The sequence below is a fragment of the Macaca fascicularis genome, chromosome 10, assembly GCF_037993035.2.
Source record: "Macaca fascicularis isolate 582-1 chromosome 10, T2T-MFA8v1.1".
In the NCBI taxonomy this organism is placed as follows: domain Eukaryota; kingdom Metazoa; phylum Chordata; class Mammalia; order Primates; family Cercopithecidae; genus Macaca; species Macaca fascicularis.
The window spans coordinates 25,496,003-25,517,393 of record NC_088384.1 but is presented as its reverse complement, the minus strand read 5'-3'; the positions used below and the strand labels follow the sequence as shown (position 1 = coordinate 25,517,393).

At 42.0% G+C, this 21,391-nt stretch overlaps 1 protein-coding gene across 15 annotated transcripts in view; it reads left to right on the top strand.

The window, feature by feature from the left end:
• SEZ6L (seizure related 6 homolog like) overlaps positions 1-21,391 on the top strand; it is a 217,342-nt gene that overhangs the window by 5,127 nt on the left and 190,824 nt on the right. The window contains exon 2 of one of the 15 annotated variants that reach the window (XM_074004129.1): positions 5,686-5,788. The exons of the other annotated variants lie outside the window; for them this stretch is intronic. The gene's annotated coding sequence lies outside the window, so the exon portion shown is untranslated. The remainder of the gene's footprint in view (positions 1-5,685; positions 5,789-21,391) is intronic. 15 annotated transcript variants of the gene reach the window in all.

The window sequence follows — 21,391 nt, the reverse complement described above, 5'->3', positions numbered from 1 at the left end:
GGAAGGCAGCGAGGCCCAGCTGCTGAGCACAGACAGCATCACACAGCCCTGGGTAAACACTGCTTTAGTGGATTTGCATGTTTGCATAATCCTCTGGTTACTGTAGTTCCTTAGAAGCATCCCTTTGGTGGCTGTGACAATAGGGAGCAGGGCAGGGAATAGAACTGCTTTGAGGAGAGGGTGAAAGGATGGTGAGTTGGGAGGAGGTCAGTGGACCCACGTGATATAATTTACTAGAACATGGCAAGGACTGAGTTTAAGCAATGCAAACAGCATTTATTGAGTGTTGATTTTGTTCCAAGCCTTATAAATAAGTGGTTTATATGGATGTGTGCAGAGAATCCTCACAATAGCCCATGAGAGAGATGCAGTTGTTATCTGCATTGTATGGACTGGGGAAACTGGGGTACTGAGAGGTTAAGCAATGTGCCTAGCATTACAAAACCAAGAAAGGGATTGAAGTCCAGCCTCAAACCCAGGCTGGTGTCAGAATCATAACATCAAGTCCCACTACTACCTTTTATATCCTGCATTCCCCAAGACCATGTACAGATTCTGATGGTTCACAGGAAGGGATGATGTGTGTTTGCCAGATGCGCATGGGATGTGTACTCAATGCCTAACACCGTCCCTGGCACACATAGCAAGCATTTAAGTAAAGCTGGTCAAATTGAAGTGAGTCATAAGGTTAAACAGGTTACAATTTTATTTGTAGGCAACTAATTCACAATCATTATAGTTAGTGAGCCTTTACTATATCTCAGGCACTTACATTGGTTATTTTAATTAATTTTAATAATATCATTTCATTTTTTAGATGAGGAAACCAAGCCTTAGAGAAGCTGAGTTATGCATAGGCAAGGTTTAAATCCATGGTGCCTTCCAAGCTTTGTCCTTTTGCATTTCTAAATGAAATGTGCGAGAAAGACCCTTTCACCATTAATGTGCAGATAGTCTGGATGGGTGAGTGCACCAAACTCCAAAGACTGACAGGACAGAGACCAAAACCAACCTTCAGTAGTTCCCAGAAAAGATGAACATAGGGATTGTTCTTTCTAGTCAAGGAAAGGAGAAAACCTCATAAAAGAGAGTGAGTAGACTAACTGGTTCATCGGTTGGCACCGAAATGATGTGACTGTTTGCAATTTCTCAAGTTTCCAGGTCACCCAACCATTAACGGATAACTCACACTGTATAAAATTGGTTTCTGTAAGTCCCTAAATTCAGGACCTAAGCTAAACCATTTCCTATCTATGAGTCTCAATTTTTCCTTCTGTGAGATGGATCACAATAATCACTACCACATTAATAAAGCTGTCCTCACAGGGCTGGGATGGTACAAGAGGGTTAAGATGCTTTGCACATACTAAGAAATCAAGCCTTGAGGAAGTAAGTGCTGGCATGGAAGGCCGAAGACCTCAAACACCCGCATGTGCTTCTTCCTGGGCTTGTTACAGCCAGCGTTATAGCAAATATAACACTGCTATTTGCCATTTATTGTGGGCCTACTCTGTGCCAGGAGGCTGTCTTTGTGTTTATCGTGTATTCACTTATTTGATCCTCATCCATTCCTATCAGATGATATGATAAACTAGATTTTACAGACAAGGCAACTGAGTCAAAACGGTATAAGCACTCAGGGTCTCATGGGCAATGAGCGATGGAGTCAGGATTCAACCCCAGAACTCTTTGATTCCAAAGCCCACACTTGTTCCAGATACTGGGGCATGAAGATGTGGGTATCACATAGCACAGAGCAAAATGGAAATGGAGAACTGATGCAAGCCTGGAGATCAAGGTGGTTTGACAGGACTCCAGGAGGGGAGATGCTTTCTCATCCAGTGGCAAATGCCAGGTGTCCCAAGTCAGCTTTCCGAGACAGAAAACAGTTTATCCCAGCCTCTTCCATACCTACTTTGAGGGCTTGTGTGTGAGCCCTATTCTCATCTTACTCATGCTATTCCTGCAGCCTGGACTGTCATCCTAGAGGAGCACATAGCTGGTTGTGTAGAGAGGACTAAATTAAATTCCCAACTGGCTTACTTATGCAGCATGATCTTGAGCTATTTACTTTAGTTCTCTAGGCCTGTTTTGGCCTGATATATAAAATAAGAGGATTAGATTTACATTAAAAGTTTGTTAAGACTCGTCAATGTATGTGGATATACCTAGCTCATTGCAAGCACTCAATAAAAATTTGCCATTATTGCTATACTATTAACCTAGTAAACTTCTATGCATCCTTCAGAACCCAGTCCCTAATTTTCCTTTTCTGTGAAGTCTTCTCTTGCTTCTCTCCTCTCTATGCCAATTATAAGTGATTCTCTTGGCCCCTTATCACATTTTATCCCTCTGCTACGGGTAATTCATACACTGATAATGCCTGAGTTGCCAATTTACATAATTCCCTCCCCCTATGCAATGAACTCTTAGAAAACCTCAACTGAATCTTATTCATATGTCTCTTAGCCTGTATCTAATCCACTATAAGTTCTCAACCCATTGTGTTAAATTAGTTTTCCTCTTAATCTTACTTTTGGGGAGGTGAAGTTAGAGTCCTGACGTCTGAATTTAATTCCTGACTCTCCTGTCTTGTGTGGTCTTAGGCAGCCTGTATAAACCTTGATTTTTTACCTCAAAAATGGGAATAACAATGGTGTCCAACCTCATAGGATTGCTGTGGAGGAAAATCAATGAGATAGTAGATGTGAAATCACTAAACAACTCTACAAAAAAGGAGGAAGAGAAAGGAAAATTGAAAGATGGAAGGAGGAGAGAAATACACTTTGTAAAGAGAAAAGAAAACATCTTTGTGCAAACACAAAACCACAAGATAGGCCATTCATTGGGTCCTCACTGAAGCCATCTTTCTTTCCAAAGGAAATACTGCTTGCAACTATTCACCCTGGACCTAAGCTCATTTCAAAGCAGAAATGTTCTGGACAGCCTACTGCTTATTGTAGAATCTGCCTTCTCTTAGGTCTCTGGTAACTTCAAAAACAGCAAATGCCCAGCTGAAAACTGGGACAGTATAGCAAAGTGAATACAAACCCAGACTCTAGAGTCAGAGCAGCCTGAGTTTCAGTCTGTTGCTTCTTATTAGATGTGCCTCCTCAGTCAAGCCACTTTGTCACCTTGAGCTGGCACTGGGCCTTGCATAGGAGTGAGGGTCTGTGTTCTGCCCACTTCTCAGGGATAATATGATGTGGGAGAGAGGTTGTATAGTTAGAGTAGGCTTCCTTGCTGTCTGTAATATCAGTCAGATTCTAGCAATTATTTGGGATCCTTATCTGCCTCAATCCTCTCCCCGATATTTTCATTTTATCGAGGAAAGAGACCCAGAGACAAGAAAGGACTTACTCAAAGTCCCAACTGTGAGTGGCAGAGCCAGGACTTGAACCCCTTACTCCTGTCCTCTGACTCCCATTCTAAAGTGACTTCCACTTACTTTCAAGAAAAACAGAATCCCTACCCCCCTCAAGTTTATGTCCTGAGACCCAAGGAGTGTGGCAATGGAAGTTTTAAGGGTATCTGTTTTCAGTAAACCACCGGCTTCTATTATCCACATGGGACATTTACCTTATGTGTTCGTGGAAGACTGACTGCATGAAAGAGGCTTTGGTAGAAGTGGCAATCAAGCCATAGCTCCCTCCCCTGCTGACTTCGTACTTGAATCTTCAAGGCACCAGCAGATAAGCTTGCACCTGGGAATAGTGCCATCCAAGCAGATGGCTTGAGTCAAGCAAGCAAGAGTTAAATGAAGAGGCTCAAGAAGACCCAGGGACCAGGCCAGGTACCCCTCCTAGACTTCCTTACTCTCACCATGGGTCATGGATAGTGGCTGATTGAGAAATCCACTGGGGATCTAGGGTGTGGAGAGTAGGGAAAGATTGAGTGAGGCATAGCTAATGCAGTTGGTGCCAGCCCAGAGCAAGTAGTGGACCCCGGGGATGTTTTGGGGCTGGAGATTAGAACAAGGTAGGTGGATACAGTATAGCTTCTGGGGTATGAAGCTCAGGACAAGTCTTAGTGGGTATAAGCCTCCAGGTGTCAGTTTCCTTGTCTGGTCTCACCTATTCCCAGTTTAGCTTAGCGTCATAAATTGGTGAGTTCACATTGCCAAAATGGAATGGGCTCTTCAAAGCCGTACACCATAATAAAAAAACACAGACCCTGAAGTCCAAGAGATATGGGTTCCAACCTAATGCTGTGATCTTCAACAAGTCACTTAACTCTGAGATGATGGAGTGGGTGGTAGTGATGAGGATGAGGAGGGGAATTATGAGTTGCTGTTGTTACTGATGGACTGAGCTGATTCTCAGGTCAGCGATGGCTTCCAAGAGAGGAAATAATATATTCTAATGTGATTTTTGTGGTATAGTGCTATGGTTGGAATATTTGTGTCCCCTCCCCCAACACCAATGTATAGGTTGAAATCCTAACCCCTCTGCTGATGGTATTAGCAGATGGGGCTTTGGGGAATTCATTAGGTCACGAAAGTAGTGGTCCCATGAATGGAATAAGTACTCTTATAAAAGAGGCCTGAGGCCAGGTGTGGAGGCTCGTGCCTATAATCCCAGCACATTGGGAAGCTGAGGCAGGAGGATCACTTGAGGCCAGGAGCTCTAGACCAGCCTGGACAACATAGAAAAACTCCATCTCTACAAAAAAAATCTAAAAATTATCCTGGTCTGGTGGCATATGCCTGTAGTCCCAGCTACTCAGGAGGCTGCGATGGAGGGACCCACTGCATCCCAGGAGTTCAAGGCTGCAGTGAGCTATGACTGCACCACTGCACTCCAGCCTGGGTGACTGAGCAAAACCTTGTATCTAAAAAAAAGGGGGAGACACACCTCACCCCTTTCACCATGAGAGGTGGAAACGTGGAAGCAAGAAGCTGTGATATATAAGAAACAGGCCGTCACCAGATCCTGAATTTGCCAGCACATTGATCTTGGACTTCCCAGTCTCCAGAACTGTGAGGAATAATGTTCAGGGTCGCTTATAAGCCACCCAGTTTATGGTATTTTGTTATAGAAGCCAAAAAGGGTCTAAGACATTTAGAGCAAAGACTCATTCAGGATAGCTGAAGAATAAGAAGGTTTGCTCTAAGGATACTGCAAATATTGAGCCAAGAACATTCCAGGACTCTCTCCACTTCTCTCTTGCATGCATCTGCTTCTCCCCACGCATCTGTTCGTTCTGGCTTCCTCTCTATTGCCTAATTCCTTCTGCTCACTCACCATAGATCTCTCCTCGCCTCCACTTACCCATTTGCTATTATGGCTTCTCCAGCATAATCACCACATGTGCACTATCTAATATGGTAGCCAAGAACCACATGTAGATATTTAAATTAAAATTAATTAAAATCAAATTGTATTAAAAATTGAGTTCCTCAGTCCCACTAGCCACATTTCAAGTGCCTAGTAGCTATGTGTGGCTCATGGCCGCCATATGAGACAGCATGGAGAGAGCGCAAATGATTTCTGCCTAGTCCTTTACACTGGGTAACTGGGCAATAGGTTGGTTCTTCATACTTAATCCAATCATCTGTGACTGGTATGGAAAGCATGCCATGTAACACAAAACCATACCTTGGGATAGAGCAATTGCCACTGATGAAGTCTCACACGCTTTCACTGCTGGCCTTGATAGTTGCTTCTCAACTCTTCTCATTTCCAGGATATGGCTCTGCAACCCTTTTGCCAGTAAGACACATATTCATCAAGATGTGGCCTGTCTGATAATCACATCCAAGAAAACTGGGAAGAATCCTGTCATCATTGTAACTATCTGTTGACTTGCCTCCCTCTGTGCTATACAATGAGATTTTCAGGGTTAGGAGTTGACTTTTATTATCTCTTTATTCTTAGCTATTCTGTTGAATAAATAAGTGAATGCATGAACCAATGAATGAATGACATGCAGTCTTCAGCTATGACTCAAAGTGTTTGGACATAGAACACAAAAGCCTTTGCAAAAAATGTGCAATCTTCACATTATTTGGGTAAACCTGACTTAGGAAAAAATTATTTAGAGTAGGAGTTGGGGGTGATAGAGAGCTAGAAAAGAGGGAGCCTCATAAACTGGTGTATTTAGGCATTTAAAAGTGATCCAGGCATTGAAAATCAGGTTGGAGTGGAAAATGAAAAGAAGCCTCAAGATGGGGTCCCAGGAGCTCTCCTCTTTTCCCATGAGAGATTCATCTGGAATGATGACAGTGGAATTAAGTGCAATAAGGGAGGTCAGTAGGACCACAGAATGTATTTTTCAAACATGTGGCTCCATGCATGGTTTTGGTGACCATTTTTCTACAAAGTTTTAATATTATGCAAACAGGGAAAGGAGATGTTTAGAACAACGTACCCAGAGTGAGCATTCTGAATGGGAGACTCAGCACAGGCTTAGGACTGAGGTAGGACTGACTGTGGATCCCAACTCTGCCAATTCTGTGTTGAGTCATGCTGGAGCAAGTCACTGAATATCCTCAAGCCTCAGTTTCCATCTGCAAAATGAGAATAGAATTTTTCCCTTGCCTCTCCGTGCAGGATGGATAGAGAGAATGTAATGCATGTGACTACCATCCTGCACAACTCCAGAGGGAGCTATTTATATTGCATGTATGTGAATGGTACCCCTTGGAATTAAGCAGTGCACAACCTTTGCTGCCATATGTGGCAGCCCTGAATATGGAAGTATGCCACTGAACTATGAATCAATTTGCAGAGGAAGAAGGACAGAGCTCCCAAGACTTCTCATTCCCTAAGGACTTCTGATCAAGCCTCCACCTTCTATGCCCCCTTTTAAAGCAGGTTTAACAGAGTGGAAAGCTAATTTGGGGCCAACCACCTTGGAAATTAATGTAAAATATGTGGAATCAAGCCTAGTTTTCCAGGGCTTCAGGAAAGGAAATTTGCATAATTTATGGCATAAATAAAAAATGATATGCTAGGTTAATTTGCATGTTTTAACTTCAGTTGGGGTTATAAACAAAGTTTTTGTTGTTGTTGCTATTTGTAGTTGTTGTTTTTAAAGAAAGCCTTTCTTGTTAATCCAAATGCGTAAGCTTGAGTAAATTACTTAACCTCTCTTGGCCTCGATTTCCTTAACTGTGAAATGAAAATGATAAATGGACTTACATCCTGGGATTGTGGTGAGGAGTTATGAGCTGACCCTGTAAAACTTGTAGAATAGTGGCTGGTACGTAGCAGAAGCTCAATAATTTTACACTATATGTAATATATAATAACATACTATATCATTATCATTAAATATGCAATGTCTGTAGTCCACTTGATATTACAAGAAATTCTAAAAAATACATATCATTGTGTACCCACATGAAGTTATTTTGAGCTCAGGACCTAGAATTGTGCTAGAACACAGCGAGAGCTCAGTCACGAGATGCGTGGCTGCCTTACAATGAATGGATTATAATCATTATTAATCACTGCCCCAGAGGTGCATGTGTTTGAAAGCCTTTCTCCCCTCTAGACTGAGGTCCCTCCAAGGCAAGGACTGTTTTATCCTCTCCCAATCCCCACCTCTCAACACTACATCTCCCAGATAGTTGAAACTCAGTAAGTGCAGACATGTTGAATGAATAAATGCTGAAGTGTTATTGTTCTTAATTAGTATGCAAGAAATGATTCTTATTAGCATGTGTATGAATGAATGGCTATCTTCTTAGAAGACTAGAAACTCCTCATGTCTAGGTCACCAACATTTGGCTCAGTGCTTGGCATACCAGGTAGTCAGCAGGTGCTCATTGGGTGTGTGATGGTGGCTAAGACCTCAGAATTTCAGGTCCAAGGCCTGAGTCTGCATCCCAGCTTTATCATTTACTGGCTGCATAACTTTGGGCAAGATATTTGTGCTTTATGGAAATAGCATGTGCAAGGAAAATAACTAACTGCACCTTTTTCATTGAGTTGATGTGAGACAGAAATCAGAAATTTTTGATCAAGAGCTTAGCACAGCACCTGACACACAAATTAGGTACTTGATATAGATACCACTGTGAATAAATGAATGCATGACCCTTCCTAAGTGTCTTGATACAGGAAAGGGGCCTTGGTATATAATAACCAGCTAGAACAGAATTTACAATTTTATGATCCCCACAGAGAAAACGTTCTGTGGGAATTCAATGAGGAGCATTGACTTTACAACAACCACATCTATGCACACCTTCCCAATTTAAGGTATGTTATTATCTCATTTAATAAAATGGAGGTTCCAAGCAGAAGGCAGGGGTCCAAGTGAGTACAACCATCATTCTCTGGCTGTTGTTTCATAATCAAGGTTTATCTCAGATCAGCCACAAAACCCTAGAGGAGGCACCACAAGGGTGTGGCTTGTCTGCCGGGAGCCTTTCCACCTGTGAATGAGTGACATCAGGAGCAACTGCTTAGCAAGGGGCTTCCAGAGAGCAGTGCTTGTGTCTCTACCAGACTGCTTCCCTGGTTCTAAAGAAACCAGACCTCTGGGAAGGCTGAGAAGGAAACAAACTCCTGTAATATACTAGAATCCCTATTAATGGCTTCATTTACAGAATCTTGCTTAATTGTTAGCAGAACCTTTAAGGGTGCCTAACAGCCATTTGATTATACATAAGGAAGCTGAGGTCAGATGGCTAAACAGTGCTGGAGTCATGACGCATTCATTCTTTTATCCAAGACCTACTTTCTCTTTATTTTAGACATTCTACTCTGTACCAATCACTTGATAAGTACTAGGGATACAGAGAGAAACAAAACACATCCTTGCCCTCAAATAACTTATCTAACCATTATTCAAACCCAGGTATGAATAGTTCTTTTCTTCTCTCCTATTCTCACTTCTATGTTGTCCTGATAACTTCCAGGCAGGGGGCAACTTTCTCCAAGGGACCAGGGTTGGGAGCCATGAATTCCTGAGACCACTCCCTAGAGCCCTGGTTGCTATCCAAACAAAGCAAGCTCGTTTGGTCTTCCTTAACTTCAACAAGAAAAAAAAAATCTAGTTGATGTTCCTTTAATGGGTGAAATAAATATGTCACTTTAAGAGAACCTCCAATAACCATCCCAGACTTCACAGAGGCAGAAGAGAACTCCAAAGGGGCCTGCTGAGAGCGACGTTACTGCCTTCAATTATTGCAACAATATGTTGGCATTTCCTTCTTTTGTGAATGTGGGAAAATATATCCTGAGCAGAACTGCAGAGAATTATGTAGATGCAGCTGAGCGTGTGTATAGATATAAATAATATGCACTCTATTTCCATAAAGCATAAACTTGGACAATCAGTTAATGAGGTTTGGCCAGAAACAAATTAATTCCTTTGGGTCCTGGGGTAGTTTTATTCTAAGTAATAATAAAAATAAATAGTCATTTCTTATGCTTAGCACATGGCAGAAGGTACCCATTATTGCATTTGATTGTCAAAAACAACTCCGAGGACTAGTACTATGGAAAATTAGTTCTGTTTCTCAGCAACCCGAGGGTCAGAGAGACTCCACCATGAAACAGTGCCTTGGTTTTAGTTATCCTGACATTGACATTTTGGAAGAGTACAGACCCATTATTTAATAGGATGACCCTCAATTTGGGCATATAGACTTTGGATTCTTACAAAATGTCAGCATGCAGCCCATATTGGCCTATCACTTGCCTTTCTCCTTCTTGGGCCTCTTTGCCATGATTGAAACAAGGCCTAGAATTCCCCTAAGTCAGGCTGTCTTCAATGGTTCCCTCCACCCAGTGTCTAGTACCAAGCAAGGGTGCCCCTGTACCCCACTTCTGGGATCCCTAACCAGATGCCTGCCTCCCTCTCTGCCCCACTTCTGCCACAATGCTTCCATGGCACCAGGCTGGTGCCCTTGCTATAGTAACGAGCCTGCTCTATTCTTAGTATTTGTTTATGCATCTCTCTTTCCCACTAGGCCATGGGAAATTCAGAATCTGATTCACTGATTCAATCCCAATAAACAAATATTTAATAAATGTCTATTTTGTAGGCTCTGCTGTAGGTGCTGGAACAAAAACTAGCCCAGCCCTCAAGAAATGTATGCTTCCTGTGATCTTTCATTCATTTGCTGGTCCAAAACATTCATTCATTTATTCAATAAATATCCATTAATATTTTGTGTGCTGGGCTGCATACCCCAGAGCATGCAGATCATTCGATGTTTGCAGAATGGGGTAGAAACAATGGCCTACCCCTACAATAAGAAAAAAAAAAAGGTTAGGCTTATTAATCTCTGATAGAGGGCAGCTGTGGTGGCTCACGCCTGTAATCGCAGCACTTTGGGAGGCCAAGGCAGGTGAATCACCTGAGGTCAGGAGTTTGAGACCAGCCTGGACAACCTGGTGAAACCTCATCTCTACTAAAAATACAAAAATTAACCAGGCCTGGGGGCATACGCCTGTAGTCCCAGCTACTTGGGAGGCTGAGTCAGGAGAATTGCTTGAACCCAGGTGGCAGAGGCTGCAGTGAGCCGAGATCGCTCCACTGCACTCCAGCCTGGGCAACAGAGCAAGACACTGTCTAAAAACAAAACAAAACAAAACAAATCTGTGATATTAAACAAGATTAAGGGCTTCCAATGAACTTCAGACATTCTAAGGGATACTATGTATGTGAAGGGGTTAAAAAGAGAGCTGGGAGATTCTGAGAACATCTAGAATCTCAAAGAGAATGGGAATCCCTCTGTCACACTGCCCTTGAGGGCACCAGCCACAACCAGACACCTTGATCTAACATATAATTTCTCAGTATGAATTACCAGAAAGACCACCCAATGAGAGTCAGAGACATGAGTTCTGGAGATGACACGGTTGCCAAAAATATGCTGTGTGACCTTGGGCCCATTTCTGTCCCTCTCTGGTCCTTAGTTTCTCCATCTCTAAATTTAGTGGCCTGGGCTGAATCATAGTTTCCAAAATGGACTATGAGTTAAAATCACATGAAGAGCTTTTAAAGACCCAGAAACCCAGCTATACCCCTGCCTACTGAGTCGGACCCATGATTGAGCTGTACATGCTGCCTTCTGGATTTTTCTGAGGCTATCAGTAAACTTCACCTGGATGATTTGACCCCCAAGCCATGACCTTTTATGATTCCTTTGTTCATGATAATTATGTCCACCATTTATATGCCAGGCATATGCTAAACCCTTTACTCACGTGATCTCATTTAAGCCACATATGAGACCAGTGGGGTGGGCCCTGACACTTCCATTTTACAGCAGGAGCCACTGAGGCTTGGAGAGATTAAGCAATTCTCTCAAGATTACGCAGCTAGTAAGACCCTGCATGCATATCCGTGTCTATGTGACTTTAAAAGAATTTGCCACCTCTTTGTCTTATGAATAGGGGTGGGAATCTACTCTTAGCCCACCATATTCCCTCCCCAGAGGTAGCCCTGCTCTCCTGGAATCCTCTCTTCCCTGAAAATCTAGTTAACTCTTTTAATGAGCCAAATAAATGTGCCCTGTGAAGTGTGTGATTGATCACACCCTGGTTTGCTGTGCACCAGGGACAGCCTCCCTGACATGAATTATTGCTACCATCAGCCCTCCTTTCCGCTCCTGCACTTGCAGGGGAGCAGCTGCCAGGGACCTGTGGGCACTCAGGATTCAACTCTTGGTTTGACCAGAGATAAGTCCCTAGAGTTTGGGGCATTTGAAGAACTGACAAGAAGCCAGTGTGGCCAGAATATCCTGAACAGAGAATGAAGTGGGCGAAATGAAGTTAAGAGAAAGTGTTAAAGAAAAACAATGATTCAGTTGTTAATACTTGTTAAAGCATAATAAGACAAACTTGATTCAGGACCATCACTCTGATGAGAACCACTGCAATGGGATTTTGCAGGGGGGGAGACTGGGCTAACTCCAAATACGAATGGGAAATTTGGAATTTATACCCAAGGTGCAAAGTAGGGGCGGGGAAGTTAGTGGATGGAAAACTACTGAAAGGAAACATCAGGGGTAAAAGAGATTCTCTTAAATCCACCTAACAGTATTCTTGCTGAAGGCATGCCAGCATGATCAGACATCACCTGGGGATGGTGGAGGATGAGGGACCTGATCAGATATAGAAGGTGATCAGATATCCAGAGCGTGGGGTTCTTGCTAAAGTGATTTAGCAGCTTCTTTTCTAAAATTGGATTCCACAAGGAAGTGCACAAATTGGCCTAGAAGAAGGCTCAGGGGCCTGATTAAAGTTTGATCAAGCAGAGAATCATTGTCAGTGGCCAGGCCCTGATCCTGTAGGGCAGGGAGGACTTGCTGGGAGGTGTTGGGGGCTTATTCTCAGCTGTGCTAAGGAGCAGGGGAGGGGATTTTTGGGTTTGATAATGCTGTCTATGAAGTGAAAATGAGAGCATTAAAGACAAAAGAGGAATCATTTAGGAGGTCCTCACAGATAGGATTTGAAGGAGTTAATTATATCCCACACCTCTCAGCTTAAGATAGGGTCACCTCTCCTAGCCTCCCCGCTAAGGTCAGGGACAATTTGTATATTAGTTTGTTTTCACGCTGCTATGAAGAACTGCCTGAGACTGGTTAAATTATAAAGGAAAGAGGTAATTGACTCACAGTTCTGCATGGCTGGGAAGGCCTAAGAAAACCTGTAATCATGGCAGAAGGGGAAGCAAACATGTCCATCTTCACATGGTGGCAGGAAAGAGAAGTGCCAAGTGAAGGGGGGAAAGCCCCTTCTCAGATCTTGTGAGAACTCACTCACTATCATGAGAACAGCATGGCGGAACCACCCCCATGATCTAATCACCTCCCACGAGATTCCTCTCCCAACACATGGGGATTACAATTTGCCTTACAATTCAAGATGAGATTTGGGTGGGGACACAGAACCAGACCACATCAATTTGAATTCCATTCCACCAAGCCCACCGCTCCTGGTGCAATTTCTTTTCGATTGCAATGGAAGGGAGGCTGATGCTCTGCACTTGCTAAAACGTCCACCAGATTCCCAGCCTTTGACCCTTTGGCTGTGTCTAAAACCTCCAACTCATCTGCAGACTTGCCGTCTTAAACATGGCTGGGTGTTTTGAAAGTTTTCTTTGTTGCTCCCCATAGTGTCTAGAATACAGAAAAAAGCAACAGAGAGAGGGAAAGAATATAAATTTGGGCAAATGATGATTAAATCCACCCCTCCCCACCTCCCAAACCCTGATCAGACTGCACAAAAAGAATCTTATATGTATTATCACTGGCTCTCGGTTTAATGTAGGGCCAACATTGCTGGGTAAATTAAATGACATTTATAATATAGCTGAACTATAAAAATGTGCTTGGGGCAGAAATTAGATATACCAAGCCTTTTCCAGCAAAAGACATTTTTACAAATGCATGAGAACCTGAACCAATTTGGAAGCCCTGTCATTTTGATTTAAAGCCAGGGAAGTGGGGCTGATCCCTAAAGAGGAGAAACAATTATCCAGGTGAGAGGAGAATTTAAAATTCTGGTCCTCATTGCTGACCTGCCTTGGACTCAAAATGTATCATGTAGAGAAGAGGGTTCACCCATAACTGAGAAGAGCTAGGACCGCTCTTCATCTGCATAACCAGCAAATCTCATATGATTTGCACATGTACCCTCTTCCAGGGAGCCTTCCCTGCCTGTCTAAGCTGAGTTACGGGCATCACATTGGAGTACCCATACCCACTTTGTTTTAGTTAACTATTGTTGCATAACAAACCATCCCCGAAATTTAGTGGCTTAAAATAACAAATATTATTGTCTCACATGATTCTGTGGTTTGACTGAGTTCTGCATGGAGATTCTTCTGCTCACCGTGGTATTGAAAAGAGCCAAATCATCTCTGAGCCTCCAAGGGGTTCAGCCGAGTGTCTGGTAGCTTGAGCTGCTTGTCACCCGAGCATATAAGTTTTCCCTCATGTGACTTGGGCTTCTCCCAGCATGGGAGCTGGATTCCAAGAGAGAGTGTCCTAAGAGCAAAAGTGAAAGCTGAAGCTCTCTAAACATGACTTGGCAGTCATCTATAACCTACCACTCCCTTGTACTAAGTCACGATTAGCACTGTTCCCATGTGCTGAGCGGGTACTATGCTAGGTATTCGCCACTCTGTACTCCATCGTTGGTTTATGTCTGTGTCTCCTTGCACAAAGGAACCCTTGTCTAATTCTTTTCTGCAACAAAGGAGGTGCAGTTAGTTCAGGTTCAACAGAAAAGCCATGGCTCTAAGTGTTCACGCCAAGTGTGGTCAGTCTTAACCCAGGAGATTATTGTGAGAGAATGCAGGAATCTAAGGGCCAATATCAGTATTCTTTTATAGTACCAGCAGTAAAAATAATAGCAGTAGTCATAATGATGATTAATAGTAGTAGGAAATATTAACAATAGTATAATTTCTACTGCTCTAGCACTAATAAATGTAATTCTGCCTTATACTTAAGAGACCACTTACAAAACACTTTTATTTCCATTACCTTACTTTGCTATTCAACAACTTTGTGAAATGGTCCAGGAGGATTTTTGTTATAAATCATAGTTTATAAATGAGAAAAATGAGTCTGGGAAGGAATAAAAACTTGTCAATAGTCAATGAAAATGGATATTATTTGTCAAGGACCTACTATTTGCACTTTACACCAATGACTTAATGTCCTCCTTGAAGCAATATTATGAGGTCGATACCATTATTGCCACCATTTCACAGATGAGGAAACTGAAGCTCAGAGAAGTGAAGTCCTTGACTTGTCTGGTACTTTATGTTCCCTGACTGGGATCTGCATCTGGATTAGTCTGACTCTTGAGTCAAAGACTCTTTGCACAATGCTACACTTAATTCCTCCCAGATTACCATTTTCTAAATTACTTTGAGCTGAGAAAGCAGATAACATTCACATATAAATACAGTCAATCTTCCCTCTGTATCTGAGAGCTTCTCATCTGAGTATTCAACCAACTGTGGATTGAAAATATTTTTTAAAAACAATGAAAATAACAATACAATGATAGAAAATAATACAAACTTAAAATTTAAAAACCAATATACTATAACAACTATTTACATAGCATTTACATTCTATCAGGTATTATAAATAATCTAGAGATGATTTAAAGTGTTTGAGATGATGTGCATAAGTTATATGCAAATATTACTCCATTTTCTATAAGGAACTTGAGCATCCATGGATCTTGGTATCCTTGGGGGTCCTGGAACCAGTCTTAGGTGGATACTGACAGACAACTGTAATATGAAAAATCAGAAAGAGGGACTCTTCCATGAAAAACTTCCGCTGGGCGCGGTGGCTCACGCCTACAATCCCAGCACTTTGGGAGGCCGAGGCAGGCGGATCTCGAGGTCAGGAGATCGAGACCATCCTGGCTAACACGGTGAAACCCCGACTCTACTAAAAACACAAAAAAATTAGCCGGGCGTGGTGACTGGCCCCTGTAGTTCCAGCTACTCGGGAGGCTGAGCCAGGAGAATGGCGTGAACCCAGGAGGCAGAGCTTGCAGTGAGCTGAGATCGCGCCCCTGCACTCCAGCCTGGGCGACCAAGCAAGACTCCACACTAAAAAAGAAAAGAAAAGAAAAGAAAAGAAAAGAAAAACTTTCGCCAGTTTTAAAACCCACTTTGACCATTTGCCATTTGGAGGTTTTTATTCTTCACCCATTGTTAGTTCTTGGTGGTTTCCACATAGCTGAGGTTACCAAGAAGCAAATTTTCAGGTAAACAAGTTGTCATATGTGTAAAGTTACATGAGGTTATTGAGTCCAAGTATCCCAGGGATTAACTCACTTTCAAGTTATAAATTATGCACTTGGTGGGAGCAAAGATATATATGTATACATTTTAGCACCTACAAAACCCATCAACTGGTATTTTTGGAGGACATATTATACATCAAGTACTAAGAGGCAGGATGATTATAGGTTAAGCACGCTGACTTAAAATCAGGCTGCTTGAGTTCAAATCCCATCTCTGCCACTTATCTCAGGCAAATTATTTCATCTCTCTGTGCCTCAGTTTTCTCATCTTTAACAGGGGTTTATAATGGTACCCATTTCACAGGGTTGTGGAGAGGATTAAGTATATAGTCAGCCTTGGTTCATGTGCTCATCTGTGAACAAGTCACTGGGGCCGAAACCATGTAGGACCCTGACTGGCCAGCCCTGACCTCCTCCAACACGTGGACTGAAAGTGGGAGGTGGGGACTTGCCAAAGGAATGTCAGGAGATGTTCGCCAAGAGAAAAGTCACAGAGAAGTCCAGCATGTTAAGGAATCAAGAGCTTTCTTTTTATTTTTTCCTGCCATGTCTCAATCAATATCTGAAAGACTCGTAAAGGAACTGAGTGTGTGCTAATAATAAAATGACCCAATTGTGAATTAAGCAGACATGTTTCTCCCCAGTTAACAAAGTGGCTTGCATCCAGACCCAACACTGCCATTTACCACCTTGCCTTCTGCAGGAGAAAGCATGGAAAGTGTGCAGAAAAAGATCCTGGGGTGTGGCAAGACAGAGGCCTGTGAGTTTACCAGTGAGTTGTCATCAGTTGTAAAACATTATCCTGTAAATACATAGGATGTTTGAGCAATAGGTCCATGTCAGGTCTCTCTAAGAGGCAAACATTTAAGCAACAACCTCTTGTTTAATGAGAATAAAGAAAATCTGTCACCCAGAAATAGCCTTTGACCCAGCAATCCCATTACTGGGTATACATTCAAAGGAATATAAATAATTCTATTATAAAGATACATGCATGTGTATGTTCTATGCAGCACTATTCACAATAGCAAAGACATGGAATCAACCTAAATGCCCATCAGTGGTAGACTGGATAAAGAAAATGTGGTACATATATGCCATGGAATACCATGCATCCATAAAAAGGAATGCAATCATGTCCTTTGCAGGGACATGGATGGAGCTGGAAGGCATTATCCTCAACAAATTAATGCAGAAACAGAAAACCAACTACTGCATGCTCCCACTTATAAGTGGGAGCTGAATTATGAGAACACATGGACACATGGTGGGGAACAAAACACACTAGGGTCTGTTGGAGGGTCGGGGATGGGAGGAGAGAGAGCATCAGGAAGAATAGTTAATGGATACTGGGCTTAATGTCTAGGTGACGGGATGATCCGTGCAGCAAACCAGCATGGCACACGTTTTCCTATGTAACAAACCTGCACATCCTGCACATGTGTCCCTGAACTTAAAATAGAAGTTGGAAATAAAAAATAATCTGCCATCAACTAAGTCATTTGCCTTCTCTGAGCCTCAGTTTCCTAATCTGCAAAATGAGCAAGTTGTACCATCTGGCCTCACAGGACACTTCCAGTCCTTGTGTTCAAGTGATTGTGACTAAATTTAAATGTCTTTAATGACAGCTCGAAAGTCAGGAGTCAGGGCACATCCACTAACTCACTGAGTGATATTAAGCAAGTCACTTCATCCATCCATCCATCCATCCATCCATCCATCCATCCATCTATCCATCCATCCATTCGTCTGCCCATTATCCCCTGTCCATCCATTCATCAATGCATCCAGTTATCTGTCCATCCATCTACCCACCTCTTCATCCATACACCTGTCCATTCATCCAATCATCTTTCCACTCATCCTCCTATTGATGAATCTATCCATCCATCCATCTATCCTTCCATTATCCATTCATCTGTTCATCACATCCTGTCCATCCTTTCATCAATGCATCCTTTTATCTGTCCATCCATCCACCCACATGTTCATCCATCCTTACATACACCTGTCCACTCATCCACCTGTTGATGAATCCATTCATTAATCTGTCCACCAATCCATCCTGCCATCTCTCCATCAACCTGTCCATTCATCAACCCATCCTATGCAAAGCCATTTTAAGACCTTGATTTAATCTAAGCAGTATTATTTTGGAGTCTCACACTCACGTCATAGCATACAAATTTAAAGAATTCTTATTGTAACATTTAAGAAGAAGTATTAAAGTTATGTTTTTGAAATTATATTGTTACCAGTAACTCTCTCAATTTATATATACCTATAATTTCTTGAACATCATCAAGCATACGCAGGAATTCTTGTGAGATGAGACTCTAACTCATCAACTCTTTTCAAATATAATGAAACTTTTATGAACACTAAATTTAGAAAACACTGAGGTTGATATAACGGCGTGTTGTGGAGGCATTTAATTTAAGCCTTTATTAATTTTGCTTTTGCAGTTTTCTTTTACTATTTTGGAGCCAATATATTATTTTCAGCTCTCAGGGATTTTCATGGGCTCTTAAAAAGCTTGTAGGCCTCAGGGCCTAATGGGTAAAATAGGCCCATTTCCAAAGTCTTTTAAACATCCTTCCTGCATTTCCCAGATTCTAATTGGATGAAGACAGAGAGATTATGCAAAAGAGCTATCTGGTCAACCCAAGATAATAAAATAGATATATAAGGGAACCATACATGAAGCATCAACGTCACACTAAGGGGACTGCTTCATGTTTGCCCTCCACCCTTTTAAGCATTCCTGTCCCAAATAGAAACAATCCTTCTGGACAGATGCAGGGAGAAGATAAAGATGATTTCAAGGGCTCACTGTAAATCGTAATGAGTATCTACTCTAGCAGGGAGTATTTTGATTACTTTTTGAAATGTGAAATCGCAGATTTATCTCCTGTGATCACATTGGGAACATTTTTTTTTCCTATATAAAAAGAGGTTTCAAGAAGTGCTGAAAGGTTTAGGATAATGAAGACAAATTGCTTTTACAACAGCAGGGAATTGTGAGTAGTCTGTGTGTCTTTGAACATGGGAAAGTAAGAGAATTCCCCAGGGAGAAAACTCCCAGTTTGTCACTGGAAAAAATTCACATCAAACAAATACGGTTTAATGCTTCAGCATGTATACGAATTGGAGCCCTTGGTGAATATCCCAGCCTGTCTCCCTTTTTAAATGATGAAGCATGTTCAACACAGGGAGTGGAGGTAACATACCCAAGATCACAAAGCAAGTTTTTGCCTAGACAAATGGCTGACCCTGGCCTGATGTGGTTCTGCTATCACATGGTGTACCTTGTCCTAAAATAGTGGAAAATGCATAAATGAGAAAGGTATTCTTTTTTATAATTTGCTTTTTTTTTCTTTATTAGACATTTTTGAACATTTGGGAGATGTGTTGAGAAAGTTAATTATCCCATCCTCATCCCACTGCACCAAGGAATCCTCTGTTAACAGCCTGTGCAAATCTTTTCTTTGTTTTGTTTCAATTTCGAAAAGCAATTTTCTCTTTATGTTTCTATATGCTTCTTGAGTCTCCATGATATTCAGGCTTCCCATGGCCTTCAATTCTGCTCAATTGTCTGTTGCTATTTGGACTAAATTCTTCCAGGAATAATTACCATGCTGGAGTTCATGGTGATGTGTATGCAGTACACTCGTGTTGGGTATCTCCTGGATGTCAGGAACTGTGCTAGTTAATGAGGGAAAGAAGTTAACCAGAATGAAATCACTGCCTGCAAGAGACTCAGAGGCTGGTTGGAGGTTGGGTTTATAAACAATTTTGACAAAGAGCAATGTGTCCTGTGATAGGGATAAGACACAGAAGTCCAGGGATGCACCTGACCCAGACTGGGAGTCAGGGGAGGCTTCCTGGAGGAGATGATTCCTCCTGGATCCCAAAGGCTGAGTAAAACTCAGCAATGTAAAGATGGGAGAGAGAAAGGCATTGTAAGCTCAGGAAAGAGCAAGCTCAAAGCTTGCAGGCAAGAACTTGGGTTGAAAGCAACCTCATATGCCACCATACTCCCATAATTCCTATGTCACAGATGGGAAAACCAAGGTCTTTTTGAAACCCTTGGTGCTATTACACAAGATAGCACATTCTGTTGTTCTTTTTGGCCTTTACAAAAGCAAATGTTATTGGCAGTGCGATGCAAATGGAAGACAATGGTATTGTCTAGCATGATTATCCTGCAGATCTTTGTTATAACGAGGGCATCCTGAAGTTAAGAAGATGTAGATTAAATGTGCACATGGAGTTCTATCCTTACCCCTGAATTCAGAAAGCCTGGCATTACAGTCACTGGTTGGCAAGATTGGATTGCAGGTCAACTGTTTGTGATCCACTGTAATTTTAATCCTGGCCAAGCTGAAGACATTTTGGAATCAGCAATGAATCAACCATTGGACATAATATGCACTAGGCTCTTAGAAAAGAGTTGAGGGATCATGGGGAGGAGGTGTTCCTGGTAGTGTAGGAAATAGAATACAATTGTCAAGAGCTTGCACTCTGGACTTTTACCTACCTTGATTTGAATCCCAACACCTCTACTTACAAGCTGTGCAACCAAAGCAAGCAACTGCATTTCTCTGTATCCTCACCTGTCAAATAGGAGCAGGAGTAGCTCCCACCCAGAGGGACAAACGCATGTAAAGGTCTTACTTAAATGTTCAGCACATCCTAAGTGCCCAGTAAATGGTGCAGTTTGAATTATCTTATTTTAATCCAAACCAAGTTCCCTCAGCTTCCAGAACTGGTTGGGGTCAGCTACATCCACTGACATATTCTTTTTAATAACAGTTGGTGCCGGACAGGACATAAAGAAATAGAAAGATGCTCTGCGCTGCAAAGCCTCCCAGGCACAACTGGGAATGACTCAGTGTGGGGAGTTATTTTGGTTCACTCTTTTGTCTGCTCTGCTCTGGTTGTTCAGATAACTGGACTTTGCCTGACTTTGCAAGACCAGCCAGACTGGGCTTACCTGAAGTGCCACCTCAAACTCTCAAGCTGTCTTTGATACACTGCCAATGAGTTAAATATTCCTCACATGATAAAGCAAAGAGGAAGTGACAAAAGTGTGGTAAAACTCTTCGGAGTATTAGGAATTATATAGTGACTTGAAAGCGCAACCTGGAAAGTCAGAGGAAGCTTAGTTCTAATTTCAGCCTCGCCACTGCCTAGCTATGTGACCTTGGTCTTATCAGCGCCTCTTTTGTAATCTCAGCTTAGTCATTTCTAAAATGGGGGTACTCCTGCCTGTCTCACTGGGTTACCATGAAGATTAAATGAGATCATAATATGTAAAGTGTTTGGCACTGTGCTTGTAATATAGTAAGCACTCAATATATTCTAGCTATTCTATTATGTCATATTTATTCACTTATTTAGCAAAAAGAAATATGTAAAAATTATCACTATGTGTCAAGCCCTGGGGTGGAATCTGATGATGTCTGATGATACAGTGACCAAATGGTCTCCATGCTCAATATATCAGAGAAGAAAGACAATAAGTAAGTTAATATGTGTGTGTATGTATACGTATGTGTATGTATGTGAGTGTGTGTGTATATACATATATATTTAGTGTGTGTGTGTGATTACAAATAGAAATAAATGCTGTAAAAGCATCAATC